The 17,629-nt window shown below is 41.2% G+C and overlaps 1 pseudogene; it reads right to left on the minus strand.

Moving 5' to 3' along the window:
- Nucleotides 1-7,040: 7,040 nt before the first annotated feature.
- On the minus strand, nt 7,041-7,140 carry LOC130466617 (uncharacterized; annotated as a pseudogene).
- Between the last annotated feature and the right edge of the window lie 10,489 nt (nt 7,141-17,629).

Here is a 17,629-nt window from a genome sequence, read left to right on the forward strand (position 1 = left end):
TTTCCGCATGATTTATGTATTGTCATATGTATCATAACCTAACAAAAGTCCATTGAGATACAGTCCCACTTCCAACTCGGAATCTCTAAAGGTTGGACCTTTCCCCGAGGTCTCCTATGCTCAATCTTAACCTTCTGACAAGTCAAACACCTTGCCACGAATTCGGCCACTTCGTTTTTCATCCTTGGCCACCAATAGACCTTCTTCAGATCAATATACAGCTTGTCACCTCTCGGGTGAACATAATATGGTGTATTATGACCTTCTCTCATCAACTTCTCCTTTAGTTCACCACACTTTTGAGGTACGCACCATCGTCCTTTATACCTCAAACTTCCATCTTCGTGGATCTTAAAATCAATCTCCTTTCCTTGCGAAATCTTTTCCTTGATCCGCTCTAACTTAACATCACCAGCCAGATTCTCCCTAATTTCATCAAATACTGACGACTGGATGGTTAAGGCATTCATCATACCCTCAAGGCATTCTCCACTCATAATTTCTAGATTCAATCGCTGCATGTCCTTACACAGCTCATTAGCAACTACTAACGCATTTACACCATGACTTGATTTCCTACTCAAGGCATCTGCGACTACATTGGCTTTTCCCTCATGGTATTGAATATCTAGATCATAGTCCTTGATTAACTCCAACCACCTTCGTTGGCGCATATTTAAGTCCTTCTATGTGAAAATGTACTTCAAGCTCTTATGACCCGTGAATATCCTACATTTCACACCATACAGATAGTGTCTCCATATCTTCAATGCAAACACTATGGCGGCTAACTCTAAATCATGGGTAGGGTAATTGGATTCATATGGCTTCAACTGCCTCGATGCATACACAATCACTTTCCCGTTCTGCATCAACACACACCCTAAACCATTCTTAGAGGCATCACTATATACATCATAAGTACCGCTCTCATCTGGCAAAGTTAACACCGGCGCGGTTGTCAATTGCGTCTTTAAGGCTTGGAACGCTTCCTCACACTGGTCATTCCACTCAAACTTCGCTTCTTTCTTCATCAAGGTTGTCATTGGTTTGGCGATTCTAGAAAAGTCTTGCACAAAGCGTCTATAATAACCCGCTAAACCAAGAAAACTCCGAATATCGGTGACACTCTTAGGTGTAAGCCACTCACTAACAACTTTTATCTTTGCAGGATCCACTGCAACTCCTTCCTTGGATACAAAATGTCCTAAGAACGCAACTCTTTCCAGCCAGAATTCACACTTCGAGAATTTGGCATACAACTGATTGTCTCTTAGGGTACTCAACACTGACCTTAAGTGTTCCGCATGATCCTCCTCATTCTTAGAGTAGACCAGAATTTCATCTATGAAAACCACTACAAACTTGTCCAAGAATGCATGGAATACTCGGTGAAGGAAATAATGCCCTTGGTCCAAGTATGCATTTAATGGCAAGTCTAATAAATGCGGTTCAGTATTAATTATACAAGTTAATAATTCAGTGAGATCAAGTGAACTGTATGCCTAGCTAGAGGCTGCTTCAGTTCAAGTGGATTAATGATATTAATCCACAGCTTACTCTTGACTGAACCCGTAGGGTCACACAAATAGTACGTAAACAAATCAAGTATTTAATGGCATTACATACTCTATCTAATCAATATTCGGAATCGACGGATATACGACAGATAATGCTTTTAATAGCGCTTAATAATGCTTTTAACAACGCTTCTTGAAGCGTTGTTGATGGCTCCGCTATTAAAAGTAAAAGGTACCTTTAATAGCGCTTTTCAAAAGCGCTATCATATATAATATTAGGATAATTCAAAAGTTTCTTTCATAGCACATTATAAGCGCTATTAAAGAAACGCTATTAAAATTTTGGCGCCAAATTTTAAATTATTTTCTACAACGGATTATATGAAGCGCTATCAAAGGTTTTTTTTTATGTATATATTTATAATATACTGAAAAATATTTCATTTTTTCCACAAATAACACCATATATTGAATATTGAAGAATAGTAAATAGTTGAAAATTAATTTCCAACCTTAATTAAAAGAATTTTTGCAATTGTCACCCTAATAAAATTGATTACGTAGATCTAAAACTAAACATTAAACTACGTAAAATATAGAGTCTTATGTTTGTTGGTTCCTTCAACATAACCTAGCTATTATACAATTGTTGAACAACATGGCGCACTCATTCGGTTCTTATTTCGTCAATATGATCTTTGTCATGACTTGGAGCACCAATCTACAGATGTGCAGATATGCCAAACTGAATACAGAATGCAAACATAACTCAGTTTCAACACAAATATCAGGGTAGATTGTAGAGTTTAAAGAGTATGTGCGCAAATATACCTCATTCCATCACAATCTCTGACTGTTTCTGAGATATTCGATGTGATTTAGTAGCTTCTGACCACGATAAGACAAGCAAAATTGTGCCCATACATGTCGCCTATCAATAGGAAAATATAAAACAAAATCTATTAATTAGAGAAAGTTGAAAAGAAAATAACAAAACCAAAATCAAAGCCTGAGTATGGACTGTCTGATACTCTTAAGCCGCCTCCAAAATACAGATATCTTAGTGAAAGTAAGGGAGTGGCTTAGCTTCTCTTTCTCTATGGAGGAGACTATGTTGCTTACTAGCTAGTACACTTTGACCTTTTCCAACATAAACCACCTGAAGTTGTGCAACTAAGCTTTGACTGTTTTTAATTTCAGCGTTGAACTCTCTTACCCACTCAAGTTTACTACTTCTGTAAGTGCAAAGTGCTCGTCCCTTTTCTACCTGACATTATTGCGAGATCATGATCAGTGCGAAAGTTTATTGCAACTATATCAGAGAAGATTTAAAATATTAGAACAAAGATCATACCGACACGGGGAACAGGAGGTTGATACTGTCCAGTAAGAGTCTCAGATTCCATTTTTTCTTCACCCTTTTTTCTGTCAGCAGTCAGCACCATAAATTCCTTTGCATCAACTAGAACTTGAGTTCCTGATACATTTGGCGGGCCATCATACTACACTACGCCGAGTTTCCGAGCTATATTATCCATTGTTGATGTTATGAGACCCAACTTCTTCAGAACCCATGCCGCCAACTTGCCTGCTTCAACGAGCAGTGAATTCCAGGGTATTTCCTGTTCATCGGGACTGAGTTTGTCCTGATATGGACGAAGTCCTGCTGAAATATGTTTGGAACAACAGAGGAGGTCTAACAAAGCAAATATTAGCATTACCCTTGAGAAAATTGTACACTAATTTAGGATATCTACCACAAAGTACAGAACAGTAGTAGTTATTCAAGTGAATAACCAAGGACAGGTTATTTGCGAAAAGAGCTAGTAACAGCTTTCTCTTGTCTGAAAATGATGAAACTGTAGCGAATGATTTCATTTTGATATCAACCCCTACAACTTTGACATTATTTCGTTCCACATGAAAAATGAAGTCGTTGATTCGGGTTTCGGTAACAGTTGCAGAATCTTGAGTATCCACAGTCACAGTCGCAGCAGGACCATTAATTTTAATGTTCAAGTAAGTTCCCATCTTTGTGAGGGACTTATCGGCAAGAAGTATATTATATTTTCTGCTTGGGGCACTCAGAGTTTAAATAGTATGTAAGAAACCGTAACTCATTTGTAATACAAATGTATGAGCACTTAGAGTTTAAAGAGTATGTACGCAAACATAACTCTAGCTAGCTCTAGCCTACTGTTAAAGAGGATAAGCGTATGTATACTGAACCAGTGAAAAAAATCGTCTACAACAGCAATTCTGGTTTTGAAATCAACAGGACAACCACTCCAGAATCATTTACACAAGGTAAAAACAGTAAGTCTTGAATAGAAATTTACCAAGTTCGATATTAATAGTTCCTGATAAAAATTAATTGGGCATATCCAATTAAAGTTCCTAATAAAATATTTCTCTGAATCTTAAGCTCTAACTAACCGAAAATCTACATCTCTTCGCCTAATTCCAATTCCTTTAAAAACAATCAGAATCAGTCAAAATTGGTTACTGGTTGACCGAATTGAATCATACTCATTCAACCAAACAATCAAAACCATATTTACTCGACAAAACGGCATTGAATTGCACAATCAGGTAAGTTTAAAATCAAATCACTAACCCATCAAGTTTAACTAAAATTAAAAGCAGATCAAATTAACTTTAACCAAAAAATAAATAAATAAATAAAAATCTCAGAACATAGTAGCAATGTTTCAACTAACCTGAAAAGTAGTCTTCACTGATTCATCAACTGCAACAAAGAAGCCACATTTGAGGAAATTATGCAGTGTAGATCAAAGATCAAAACAACATTTTCTTGAAACACTGTAAACACGATTGTGCATCAAGAGTCTTCTAAGGAGAATTAAGACTAGTATGACAAAGTGATAAGCATCCTAAACAAATATCTCACTTCCAGTTGGTATAATGTTTTCGTAAAAACAAAATAGTCTCTTAATTGAGCTACTGTAGAATTTCAAGAAAAAAAGAAAAAAAAACTTATTACTCCATCAGAAAACTCAATTAACTTCTCACAAGTGCTTTGTCTTCAATCTAACCGTGAGTTTTTCTTTCATTAATATATGCAATTGTCCACTAATCTCAGGAAAAGATAATTCAGGAAAAACGTAATACTCTAGTACAATAATGAAATCAAATATTCCAACAACCTATTCTCAAAATAAAGAATCAAAACCCCAATTACAATCTAAAGACTCACTGCATACCTGTGATGAGCGGCATTATGCTTTTTTGTTAGTTTTATATAGTTTTGCTGTTCTTTTATTCCCCTTTTCCATCTTTGTGCTTTTCAGGTGATAATGTTGAAAATGATGGAAAAACAGCTGAGATTTGCTCGAGCAGGTGCCGTGCGATCGCACGGACATTTTGTGTGCTCGCACGGGTCTACAGAGTTGGCTCCAAAAGTCAAGGCAGTGTGTGCGCTCGTGCCTCAAATTCATGTGCTCGCACGAATCCGCAAAAATGATACAAGAACTATTTGGAAATTTGTGCGATCGCACCGCAGAGGAGCCCGCTCGCACAGAATTTCGGTGGGCTCGCACTAAATTCCTGTGCGAGCTCACGAGGATTTTCTGAGATTTAGCCAAGTTACAGCCGTGCGATCGCACGGTTGTTGGGCACGTTCGCACGACACGAAGGAGAAGAATCGTCGCAGGGCCCGTTCGCATTGATGCACAGCACGATCGCACCGATGCGATCGCACCTGGGTCTGCCCGATCGCACGGCTGTGCGGGATTCAGTTTTCGAGTTTAAAACTCTTATTTTTGTGGTTTAGTATAAATAGGATTTTTGATTATTTTCATTTTATTCTTTCATATTTTACACTTCATATTTTTACACTTTCAATTCTAGAGGTTTTGTGATTTTGTTCTTCAATCTAGAGAGAGAAACTCTTTAATTCCAAGCATCAATTCAGTAATTTTCTTCAACTCTTCTCTTCTTTATGCAATTGAATTCTTAGTTCTTTAATTCTTGCACTTGCTTAGTTGATAATTGTTTTGCAATTCCTCAATACCTTGAGTTCTTGAATTCAATTTTGCTTATAACTTTGGTCTTCAGTTTTTGATTTGATTGTGCAATTAAGTTTCCTATTCTCTACTTCTTCTCCTTTAATTTCATGATAGCTAGTTTTGAACTAATGGATAGATTGATTGTTAGGATGATTAGTGAGTAGTTTTAGGTTAGGGAAAGGGGAGAAACTAGGGGATGAATTAGGGGAAATAGATTATTGATTGTTGGTTGATTCATGTGATTAAATAAGATTTGATGATAGGAAATCCATGCCAGTTGAGTGGTAGTTGCAAATGCTATTCGATTAGATTTCCGTGGAACCATAGGATAGGTTTGGCAAGACATTGTGGACCTATCTTGTGTTGATCAAATGGCAGTACCTATTATATGCTAGTTAGTTTAGTCTAGGATTAGGCGAAAGCTCTTCCGTGGATTAGACGCTTAGCGTTCCCTATCCGAGAGGTGGCGGGTTCGTCTTTAGATGCCATTTGCCTAATCACCATTTCGTTGCATGATCACCATTGCTAAATAGTTGAATTGATTTCCCCTGGTTTCCCTAGGCTATCCCCGGCTCCCTAACGTTTCCCTTTCTTGATTCAATTTTACATAGTTCTTTATTTGTTTTAGACTCTTAAAAAGTGACAATTCAAAATAAATCTTTGTTCGAACTAGATTGACTTCCAACTCAATAATTCACCGTTTCTTTGGGACGATCACTTTGCTTGCCGCTTGCCGGTAGTTGAAGTGGTTTTATAAATATTGTTTGCATAGGTGGTTTTCTATCAACGAAGGAAAACACGCTTATCAAAATGGCGCCGTTGCCGGGGAACGATCGTTGTTATTGAGTTTAGTTGAGACTAGTTCATTAATTGAAAATAAAAAAAATATTTCATTCTAGCTTTAGTTTTTCCTTTGCATTGCTCACGGTTTTCTTGAGTGTTTATGCTTGATAGGGGACGTGCTCGTCAAAGGATCCTCCATCCTCTTGACCTTGAATTGGAAAGGACTTTAAGGAGACTTAGGCGTGCTCGTTCTAGCTCGTCAAATCATAATAGGTTTGAGGCTTTGAGTGTTGACACGGAACAAGAAGTTAGTGAGCAAGCTAGTGAGAACATGGCTCTTCCGGTTAAGAACTTGGGAATACCGGGAGCATTTGAGGCTACGTGTGGGATTCAAGCACCAACAACATGTGCTAATAATTTTGAGATCAAGCCCGCCTTGATCAATTTGGTGCAAAGTCATCCGTTTTGTGGGAAAAGCAATGAGTCGCCTCACGAGCATCTCAAGCAGTTAGAGCACTATTGTGACACAATAAAACACAACGGTGTAACCTCGGATTACGTGAGATTGACTTTGTTCCGCTTCTCTTTGCTTGGGCGTGCTAGTGATTGGCTTGACAAGGAGGTCAAGCCCAACTCACTTCGCACATGGAACGAAGTAACTAGTGCCTTCTTGAACAAGTTCTATTCTCATGGGAAGACGGCGGAGTTTCGCCACAAGATTCAATCATTTGAGCAGGGCGTGATGAATCGCTTTTCGAGGCTTGGGACCGATTCAAGGAGTACCAAAGGGAATGCCCTCATCATGGGATTCCCAAGTGGTTGTTGCTACAAACCTTTTACTTAGGATTGAGTCCAAGCTCGAAAACAAGTTTAGATGCGGGCGCGGGAGGCCCCATCATGAACAAAACGGAAGATCAAATTGAGGAGATAATTGAAGATGTAGTTCAAAACTACCAATCTTGGCATCTAGGTGCAAGAAGTTATGATGGGAAAAGTAGGATTGAGGATGGAAAGGGTTCGGTGTACGCCATAGAGCAAGCACGGATGATAGAGAAGCTTAGCACCAGATTAGAGAAGCTTGAAAATACACCATTTGTGGGAAGTGCAGCAAGCAAGCCACCATCTCCGTCCACAATTCCATCTCCTTCGGCAACTCTTCTCAATAAGGGGAAGGGCAAGGTTAGTTCTTATGGCTCAATGGCTCCGGGCACATTCTTTTGTGAAAATTGCCAAGACTATAATCATTCCCCCGATGCATGCCCTTTAGTTCATAACTTGTCATTTTTGGATTATGGCCCTTCGTATGAAGGAGAGTTTGATGTAGAGTATGCTAATGCCATCAATGAGAGGCCTAGGAATGATAACCCTAACAATTCTAATTTTGCTAGGCAACCTAGAGGGCCCTCCATGTATGGTCCCCACCAAGGCTATGGCCAAGGAAGTGGGTATGATAACCAAGGCCGAGGTGGCTATAGAGCACAAGGCTATCAAAGCCAAGCGCCCTACGGTCAATCTCAAGGTTTTGGCAATCAAGGCCAATACAACCAAGGGGGTTATAATCCCAACCATCAAGGTGGAGGGGGTTATAACTACTCTTATGGGCAATTTAGAGGTGCCTCAAGTGGGGTTTATCCTTTGAACTCGGGAGTTCCTTATGGTGCATCTCATTTGCCACCTCCCGGATTCAATGGACCGAGGACCTTTGGCAACCAATATCAATCCAATCCAAGTGGTTATGGAGTTTCACCTCCACCACTCCGGCCTCTCAAGTCGAATCTTGAGGCTCTCATGGAGTCGTTTGTGGGGGAGCAAGCCAAGAAAAACGTTGAATTTGAGGATGGATTCAAGCAATCCAATACTCATCTTAAGATGATTGAGACCCAACTAGCTCAACTTGCTAGCACCATCAAGGAGCAACAAGTGCACACAAGTCTCCCACCCCAAGGTCAACCTCCTAAGCAAATGTACGCCATTGTGACAAGGAGTGGGAAGGCTTTAGATGATGGTGTTAGGCATGTTGAAGCTCAATGCTCTAGGGGGGAAAATTCTAAGGGAGATGAGTCCTCGGACCATGATGATGAGGAAGGGAAGTATCATGTCGATGGCATGAGTGATGGTGATAAGTCGAAAGAGACTACCCTTCTTCCTCTCCCAACTCCTACTCCCCCCTACCCTCAAAGATTTGCCGGTAAGAAGATGGATGACCAATTCCATAAATTCTGGGAAACCATTAGCAAACTTTATGTGTCATTATCTTTTACCGAGGCACTCAAACAAATGCCCCACTACTCAAGATTCATGGGGGATATTCTTAGTGGCAAGAGAGGGTGTGAACCCAAGGAGACCGTTCAACTCACGGAGAGTTGTAGCGCTCTAATTCAGCACTCCTTTCCCCCAAAACTCAATGATCCCGGGAGTTTTTCTATCCCTTGTAGCATTCAAAAGCTAAAATTTGAGAATGCTCTTTGTGATTTGGGGGCAAGTGTGAGCATCTTGCCATATAAGATTTTTGAGAAGCTTACTCTTAATGATCTCTCTCCTACCGCTATGTCATTGCAACTAGCCGACCGATCGGTTATGTTTCCATTGGGTAGGATTGAGGATGTTCCCCTCGTAGTTGGCAAGCTTACTTTTCTTGTTGACTTCGTTGTCTTGGACATCGATGAGGATGCCCACACCCCCATCATCTTGGGGAGGCCATTCTTGGCCACCGCGGGTGCCCTTATCGATGTGCAAGGGGGACTTATCACCTTGAAGGCTGGAGATGGCAAAGCTAGCTTCAAGCTCACTATTGATGATCAATGTTGTCCCAAAATGAAAAGTTGCATGAAAATCGACACTCTTGCTAGTGTTGAGAACAACCATACTTGTGCTAATTCTTCTAACGATTTTCATGTTTCTAAGTGTGCTAATAAGCTTGCTAGGTCCTCTCTCGGTGAAAAGGAAGTCCATGGAGATCCAAAGGCTCTTGGGGATGAGTTTGATGATGTTGTAACCATCCCCGAGTTATTTGAGATGCATGATGAAGATGTTAATGGATCTAAACGCTCCAAAGTGTTCCATAGGTCGGCTAAGAAAGCCAAGCAGTCCAAGAAGGTCAAGAATCCATCAACTCCCGAGGAGGTGCATGTTGGTGGATCGTTTGGCTTTCGTCTCTTGAAAGGCGGTATCGGTAAGATCTTTGTGCCCAAAGGGTCAAAGAAGTGCATGGTGACTAGTGTTGACCCAAAGTTGGTCGTGTTTGACCCCCCTTGACCTTTTTGGGGGGGTCCGTCAAGCTAATGACGTTAAACGAGCGCTTCCCGGGAGGCAACCCGGTTGTCTAACTCTTGTACTGGTTTGTTTTTGTGTGTTTTCATCCTTTTACTTTTCTTTTCATAATAAATATGATGAGATGGGTGTGAAATAGTCGAGCAAGCCAAGAAACATAATTCCAGTTCCGTGCGATCGCACGGTTGATTCGTGTGGTCGCACGAAACTGGAAAATCGAGGCAGTAGCTCCCAGCCATTCCGTGCGATCGAGCGCTGCTGGGCGTGCGATCGGGCTCGAACCGTGCGATCGCACGGTTATTTCGTGCGCTCGCACGGGTCGGGCGGAGTTGTTCTGCCATCGTGTTTATTGGAAAATCCGTCCCCTTCTTTTCATTTCTTCACCTCACTTCTCATTTCTTCACCATCTCTCTACTTTCCTCTCTACTCCAACTCCTCAAAACTCCATTTCCTACTCAATCTTTCTCACACATTTCACTCTACACCACTCACATTCACAAATTCATCCTCATTCCTCACCTCAAAACCAATAATTTCAGATTTTTCTCAAAAACCCCAATTTTCTAGGGTTTGGTTGAACATTGATTTTGTGATTCCTTGTTGTGATTAGAGCATTGGAGTTTGCTTTTGGGTGATCTTGTCTACCCCCCTTACTTGTGGTGACGATTTCTTTCCCTTCTTTCTTCATTGTTCTTTACATTTAAGCTCATTGTTCATACTATTTGGGTGAAATTCTGAAATCTTTGATTTTGATTGTTTGGATTTGCATGTTTGTTTTTGTGTTTGTTCCTTGCTAGTCTACACTTAGTATGCATGTTTCATTGTGAATATTTGTCAAGACTAGTCTATTGATCGATTTTTGGTGGAATTCTTGATGGGTTGTTGTTTTTGGATGATGAGGATTGGTTGATGAGGATTGTTTAGGTTGAACTTGGGTGATGAAGTGATACTTTTTGGTGATAATTTTGATAGTAGATTGTAGCCTTTTTGACTAACTTATTTTTTCCTTTTGCCTTGCATTGTGTCTCTTTTCTTGCTTGTGTGTAGATTTTTGTCCCTAAGATTCATCATGATGACCAAGCGTACAAAGAAGGGACCCAACTCCCAAGCGAACAAGAGGAAGGCTATTACTCCTCCGGCCTTCGAGACCTACGGAATTGTTTTTCCGGAGCAACGGTCTTGGAGTTACTATGAGGAATCGTCTAAGCGGAACATCCGCCCGACAAAGTTCTATCACAAGAAGACCGTTCAGGACTTGGGGTTCGAAAAGGAGCTAAACGCTTTGATTGCGGGGCTTGAGCTTGAGGATTTTGTGACCATGAATGCCAAAACTTATAAGAGGGTCACTCTTGAGGTTCTTTCCTCGGCTAGGAGGCGCCGGGTGCATGACAATGGAAAAGAGTCGGTTGAGCTTCATTTCCAAGCTTTCAATAATCAACACGTGCTCACCGACGAGGCGATCAATGATTTCTTTTCCATTTACCCGAATGATTTCTTTACCATTTGCACGAACCGGGGTTTGATCGTTAATCCGGTGGCGGAGTGTGTGGACAACTATGATGAGAATATTTGGTGGGGAGAGCTCACGGGAGAGGAGAAGAAATTCATTTCCTCCTCGGCCTAGTCTTATTCTTTTCACCACCCCGCCATCCGTTACTTGAACCGCATGCTCCTATATGCGGTCTTTGCAAAGGGGGCCACCGGATCCTTGTCTAGTGCGGAACTTGGCGCCCTATGGTTAGCCACGGAGAAGGATGAGGGGATCCTAGATTTTGGGCAGATGTTGATCACCCGAATCATTGAGCATCGGGATGGGCAGCCGACTAGTGGGGATATTCTCTTAGGAGGGATGCTCACTCTTCTCTTGAGGGCACTCCCCGGTGATCCCTATCAGCACATCTTAGCTGAGTTGGATGAGGTTCCCGGAGGGGAGTTCCTTGACTTGAGGACACTCTCCAATGCCAAGTGGATCAAGGCCACCAAGGACGACAAGTATATTTGGATGGTAAAGCAGCGAGATTGGTGCATCCTCCCCAATCCCGATATCACTTCTTGGACTCCTAATGTCCGGTACTTGCTTCCCCGTGACCCGCGATTCATTGCCCAAGCACAGCGACTTCCTCCTCCTCCACCCAATCTGGAGTCTCCTCCCCATGGTCCTCCCCGTAGTCCTCCTATCTTGGAGCCTTCCCCTAATGAGGGTGGTATGTCCTCTTCCTCCTCTCCTTTTGATTTCCAAGGCTTACAATCCACCCTTGCGGCTATCTTGCAAGGACAAGAGAGCCAAGCTAACACCTTGGTTTCTCTTGCTTCACAAGGAAGCCGCACCGGGGATTCTTATCCCGATTTTGACTCGTCCTACTACAGTAGGCGGGTGTACGATTTTCATGTTGACAAAGGGGATTTTGCCCCCTATGTCAACTATCCCTATCACCCTCCCCAACAAGGGCCCATCCCTAGTTGGAATGAGGAGCGTATACCTACTTACCCGTATTGGACGGGCCCATCCCAACCCGGAGTCACTCCTCCCTCTTTTCCGCCTTATGATTATACCATGATGGGCGGGAGTGACTACCGAGGTGACCCCATGTATCCCACTTCCCCACCGGTTGATCGGCCAAATGGTTGGCCCGATGATTTCACCGGGTGGCCTAGGGGGTACTTGGGAGGTTGGGATGATCCCCGAGGAGAGCCTCACCATGGAAACTACCCCCTTCGGCCCGAATATGGTTGGCCGCCTTACACCGATGCTTCGGGGCCCGACGTGGACCCCACCTACAATGTCACCCCTTTCACCGACGATGCGGCTCGTGCCCATCGCCTTGAGCGGGATGACTTTTGGAGGATTTATGATGCAAAGGGTAAGGCGCATGCCCCGGGTCCTTCTTCTTAGGGTTCCCTCCGTTTCTCCCCCATCTTGTTATGATGGTATGCTTGCAATTAGCTTGGGGGAGAATTGCGGAGTGGGGGTTTTGCTTGGGATCTTTTGCAGCTTGTTGGTGTTGATGGTCTTCTTGCCACTTCATGTGGTTGTATATATGATGATGATGAGTCTTTGATGATGTTTTTGGTGTGTTTTGGCCATTTGGCCCTTGTCTACTAACAATTTTTCTTGCTTGTTTTTGAGCATTGTTTTGGTATGATTCTTTGCGGTGGGTTCTCACTTTCCACCTTGTGCCTTGTCCGTCCATTTTTGGTGAGTTTGTTCGGGTTTTAACGGTTCTTTGCGGGACTTGCTCCCACGATACTTCCGGTAACATCCTTCCGACTCTTTTGAATTCTTTTGGGGGCGGGCATATATCATGTTGGGGCATTTGGTTGGATGGGTAGCTGTGCCCCTCCTTGCTTAGTTTTAAGCCTTGAGGACATGGCCTAATTCTAGCTTGGAGGGAGTTTTGTTTGTGGATACCTACTTGTTGATGCTCATTGCATTGAAATTATACCATTACATGCTTGTTTCTTTGTTTTTAGTTTGATTTAGCTTGATTTTTAGTTTCTTTTCTTTTTTCTTTGTGTTTGTTTCCTTTTTGGTGTGTTTTCTTATTTTCTTCCTTTTCTTTTTGTTTTGATTTCTTTTTCGTCAAGGCAAGTTTTCTAGGTTTTCTAGGCAATATTCTTGATTGGGGCATATAAAATTGGAACTTATAGATTAGAATGCTTTTATTCCTAGTTGGTAGATTTTTACACGGTTCTTAATGTCTTTGGTCGAGTCTAGGATTTGGTGTCAAGAAAGTTGGTTGAACTTTGGGTAGCATGCGTCATGAACTCTTGGCTTGTGGTAAGATGGTGTTGAATTCTCTAGTGATTTGAAGCCGGAGGGAATGGTATTTGCTCCCTTGTGAGGTTCATGTTCAAAAATAAGCCCAAACACATATATATTCATTTGAGTGGCATGGATCCTTAGCATTGACTTTCTTGTCTCCCGAGTTTGACTTTTTCCTTCCCGAGACCGCGACCGAACTACTTTAGGGGACGATAGAGGCATTTCTTTCGGTGACTATTTTTCTTTTTAGTTTAGAACTTTATTTTCTATTTTTCTCATATGTTTTTGTTTGCACTTGCCCCATTGCTAGCCATTTGAGCTTTGACCCTTCATTTCTTATGAGCACAATACAAGCCTAATAGCCTTTGTTTTGTTTTCACCCTTAGAAGTGATAGTGAAGCTTTGAGTTATGATGCTTGATGTTTTGGATTGAATATGCAAAGTTGAGAAATGAATGTTGTTTGGTGTGAATGACAAAGTTTTGGAAGAGTGTTGTACATAGTGAATAATTGATGCAAAAAGCAAAAAAAAAATATAGAATTAAAATTTTGAAAAGAAAAGCCAAAAATAGAGAAAAACAAGGCATGAGAAAAGTTTCAATTGAAACACAAAAAAAAGAGGAAAATCAAATCAAGGAAAAAAGGATGCAAAAAGAGTTGTAGTTTAGAGTTGTTGTTGAATAAGCTTGGGGGTGCCCCAAATAAGTGGAAAAGTTTGTTTTTGGTTGATTATGCTTGAAGTTGAGTTCTCGTTGCGCTTCACTTTAGGTATGAGCACAAAATTGCCAAATTTATTCCACACCTTACCCCTAGCCTACGTTACGCCCTAAAAGTCCTCTTGACCCTTTAGAGTTGAGTCATGACGGTGGAGGGAGGATTTGGTCAATCTTAAGGAACAAGGTTGTCATGCTAAGATGCCGGGTAGCCTAATATTGATTTTCTGGCGCCTTCGCGGTGTCTCGAGACGCTATTCTCAAAGGTGAATAAGATCTAGAGTTTTGACGTGGTATGCCCGGATGTAGGGGGATTGACTAGTGTTTGCCTTTAGTTCACTTTGCTTGATGCTCGAATCTTTCACTCGATTTGGGACATTAGTTAGCGTGTACTCATTTATTTGATTAGTAATATTAGTGTTCTTCTATACTTGTTCCATAATAAAGCCCCATCTAGGATTTTGTAGTTTAATTTCCTTTTCTTCTCTTTTCTTTTCTTCTTTTCTTTCTCTCTTTTCTTGATTTGCGTTTTCCATTTTTAGTCTTGCCTTGATTAGATTTGCTAGATTTCGATTTTGGTAAATTTTAGAACTTGATAGGTTGCTCATTCTTCCCTAGTTGAGTTTTGTTTGCTAGAGACTAGCAAACGCTTAGCTTGGGGGAGTTTGATGAGCGGCATTTATGTCGCTCTAGGCTAGGATTTTATAGAGTTTTATTATGCTGTTTTGATAGTTTTATATAGTTTTTCTGCATTTTTATTCCCTTTTTCCATCTTTGAGATTTTCAGGTAATAATGTTGAAAATGATGGAAAATAGCTGAGATTTGCTTGAGCAGGTCCAGTGCGATCGCACGAAATTTATGTGCGCTCGCACGGTTCTACAAAGTTGGCTCCAAAGTCAAGGCAGTGTGTGCGCTCGTGCCCCAAATGTGTGTGTTCGCACGATCGCACCGCAGAGGAGCCCGCTCGCACGGAATTTCGGTGGGCTCGCACTAAATTCCTGTGCGAGCACACGAGGATTTTCTGAGATTTAGCCAAGTTACAGCCGTGCGATCGCACAGTTGTTGGGCACGTTCGCACGACACGAAGGAGAAGAATCGTCGCAAGGGCCCGTTCGCATTGATGCACAGCACGATCGCACTGATGCGATCGCACCTGGGTCTGCCCGATCGCACGGCTGCGCGGGATTCAATTTTCGAGTTTAAAACTCTTATTATTGGGGTTTAGTATAAATTGGATTTTTGATTATTTTCATTTTACGCTTTCATATTTTACACTTCATATTTTTACACTTTCAATTCTAGAGGCTTTGTGATTTTGTTCTTCAATCTAGAGAGAGAAACTCTTTAATTTCAAGCATCAATTCAGTAATTTTCTTCAACTCTTCTCTTCTTTATGCAATTGAATTCTTAGTTCTTTAATTCTTGCACTTGCTTAGTTGATAATTGTTTTGCAATTCCTCAATACCTTGAGTTCTTGAATTCAATTTTGCTTATAACTCTGATCTTCAGTTTTTGATTTGATTGTGCAATTGAGTTTCCTATTCTCTACTTCTTCTCCTTTAATTTCATGATAGCTAGTTTTGAACTAATGGATAGCTTGATTGTTAGGATGATTAGTGAGTAGTTTTAGGTTAGGGAAAGGGGAGAAACTAGGGGATGAATTAGGGGAAATAGATTATTGATTGTTGGTTGATTCATGTGATTAAATAAGATTTGATGATAGGAAATCCATGCTAGTTGAGTGGTAGTTGCAAATGCTATTCGATTAGATTTCCGTGGAACCATAGGATAGGTTTGGCAAGACATTGTGGACCTATCTTGTGTTGATCAAATGGCAGTACCTATTATATTCTAGTTAGTTTAGTCTAGGATTAGGCGAAAGCTCTTCCGTGGATTAGACGCTTAGCGTTCCCTATCCGAGAGGTGGCGGGTTCGTCTTTAGATGCCATTTGCCTAATCACCATTTCGTTGCATGATCACCATTGCTAAATAGTTGAATTGATTTCCCCCGGTTTCCCTAGGCTATCCCCGGCTCCCTAACGTTTCCCTTTCTTGATTCAATTTTACATAGTTCTTTATTTGTTTTAGACTCTTAAAAAGTTACAATTCAAAACAAATCTTTGTTCGAACTAGATTGACTTCCAACTCAATAATTCACCGTTTCTTTGGGACGATCCCTTTGCTTGCCTCTTGCCGGTAGTTGAAGTGGTTTTATAAATATTGTTTGCATAGGTGGTTTTCTATCAACGACGGAAAACACGCTTATCAACCTGTACCAATTCAGAGGAACAAAACCCTAAAACCATAATTAAACCAATCCTATTCGAATGCGAACCCCCTTCACCACAAAACCATTCAAGAAAACTAATTAACAATAATCCAACACTTAAAATGCAAATTACAAACAACCAAACATAAAATCAACATAAATCTCAAATTTTATGGATGGATTACCTAGAAATTCACTTTCGCCAATCGCCGTGAGAAGAAGAACGGTTGGTCGAAGGAAAGCCCGCCACCTGAAGGGAATCACCACCACCGTCAATCGCCGCCAAGTGAATGATTTTTGTGGTTGGTCTCGCCGTCTATTGAGGGTCTTCACTCTTGAGGCTTTGAGGTTTTGCAGAGTGAAAGAGAAGCCAGGGAAGAAAAAGAAACAAAATGCGGTTTTCTTTTTAAATATATTTTTTTATTAGTATAAGGCTTTTAAAAAATTGTTGTTATTGACGTGTAGAGGGAAAAAACGTTCATATGACATCGTATTTTAAATAAACACTATAATATGTTATTTTTTATATTTTTGATAGCGAAAGAGTTAAAAGCGCTATTAAATTATGCTATTAAATGATATTTTTGTAGTAGTGGATCTTGGTTTCAGTGGGAGCTGAGATCGTCAAAGGCAAGTAAATGAATACTCCGGAAACGATGATATTTCCGGAAACGGAAATATGGATCATATCGGAAATATAAATATTATCCAAGTCGTAGATGTTGCCGGAAACGGAAACATGGTACGTATCGGAAAATATTATCGGAAATGGAAATATTGCAGGAATCGGAAAAATTGCCGGAAACGGAAATATTGTCAGAATCGGAAATATTATCGGATTCGGAAAATAATTCCGGAAACGGAAATATTAAATATTTGTTCGAGACGGAAATTAATTCCGGAATCGAAACTGTTAAATATTGTTCGTATCGGAAATGAATTCCGGAATCGGGAAATTAATCGGAAGCGCGTCGTACGAATTAGTATCGGACGAGCTTGCTAGACGAAGGCCCAACACGAATCCAGGCCCACGTCCAGCAAGGGAACCGCGCGCCACAACACGCCAGCCCAAGGCTGCGCCAGGCCCACCGCAAGGCAGGCCCAGCGCGCGCCCAAGGTTGCGGCAGCTCGTGGGCTTTGTGGCGATTGGGCTGCGTTGCTCGGGTTGCGCGCGCGCGCATGGCGCCCCTCATGGGTTGCTGTGCGTGCGTGTGTGTTTGTGTTCACATACAAAACCTAAAGCGTATAGGATTCGATTGATGATTAAATTCCTAATCCTATAA

The sequence above is a fragment of the Spinacia oleracea genome, chromosome 1 (assembly GCF_020520425.1).
Source record: "Spinacia oleracea cultivar Varoflay chromosome 1, BTI_SOV_V1, whole genome shotgun sequence".
NCBI lineage: Eukaryota > Viridiplantae > Streptophyta > Magnoliopsida > Caryophyllales > Amaranthaceae > Spinacia > Spinacia oleracea.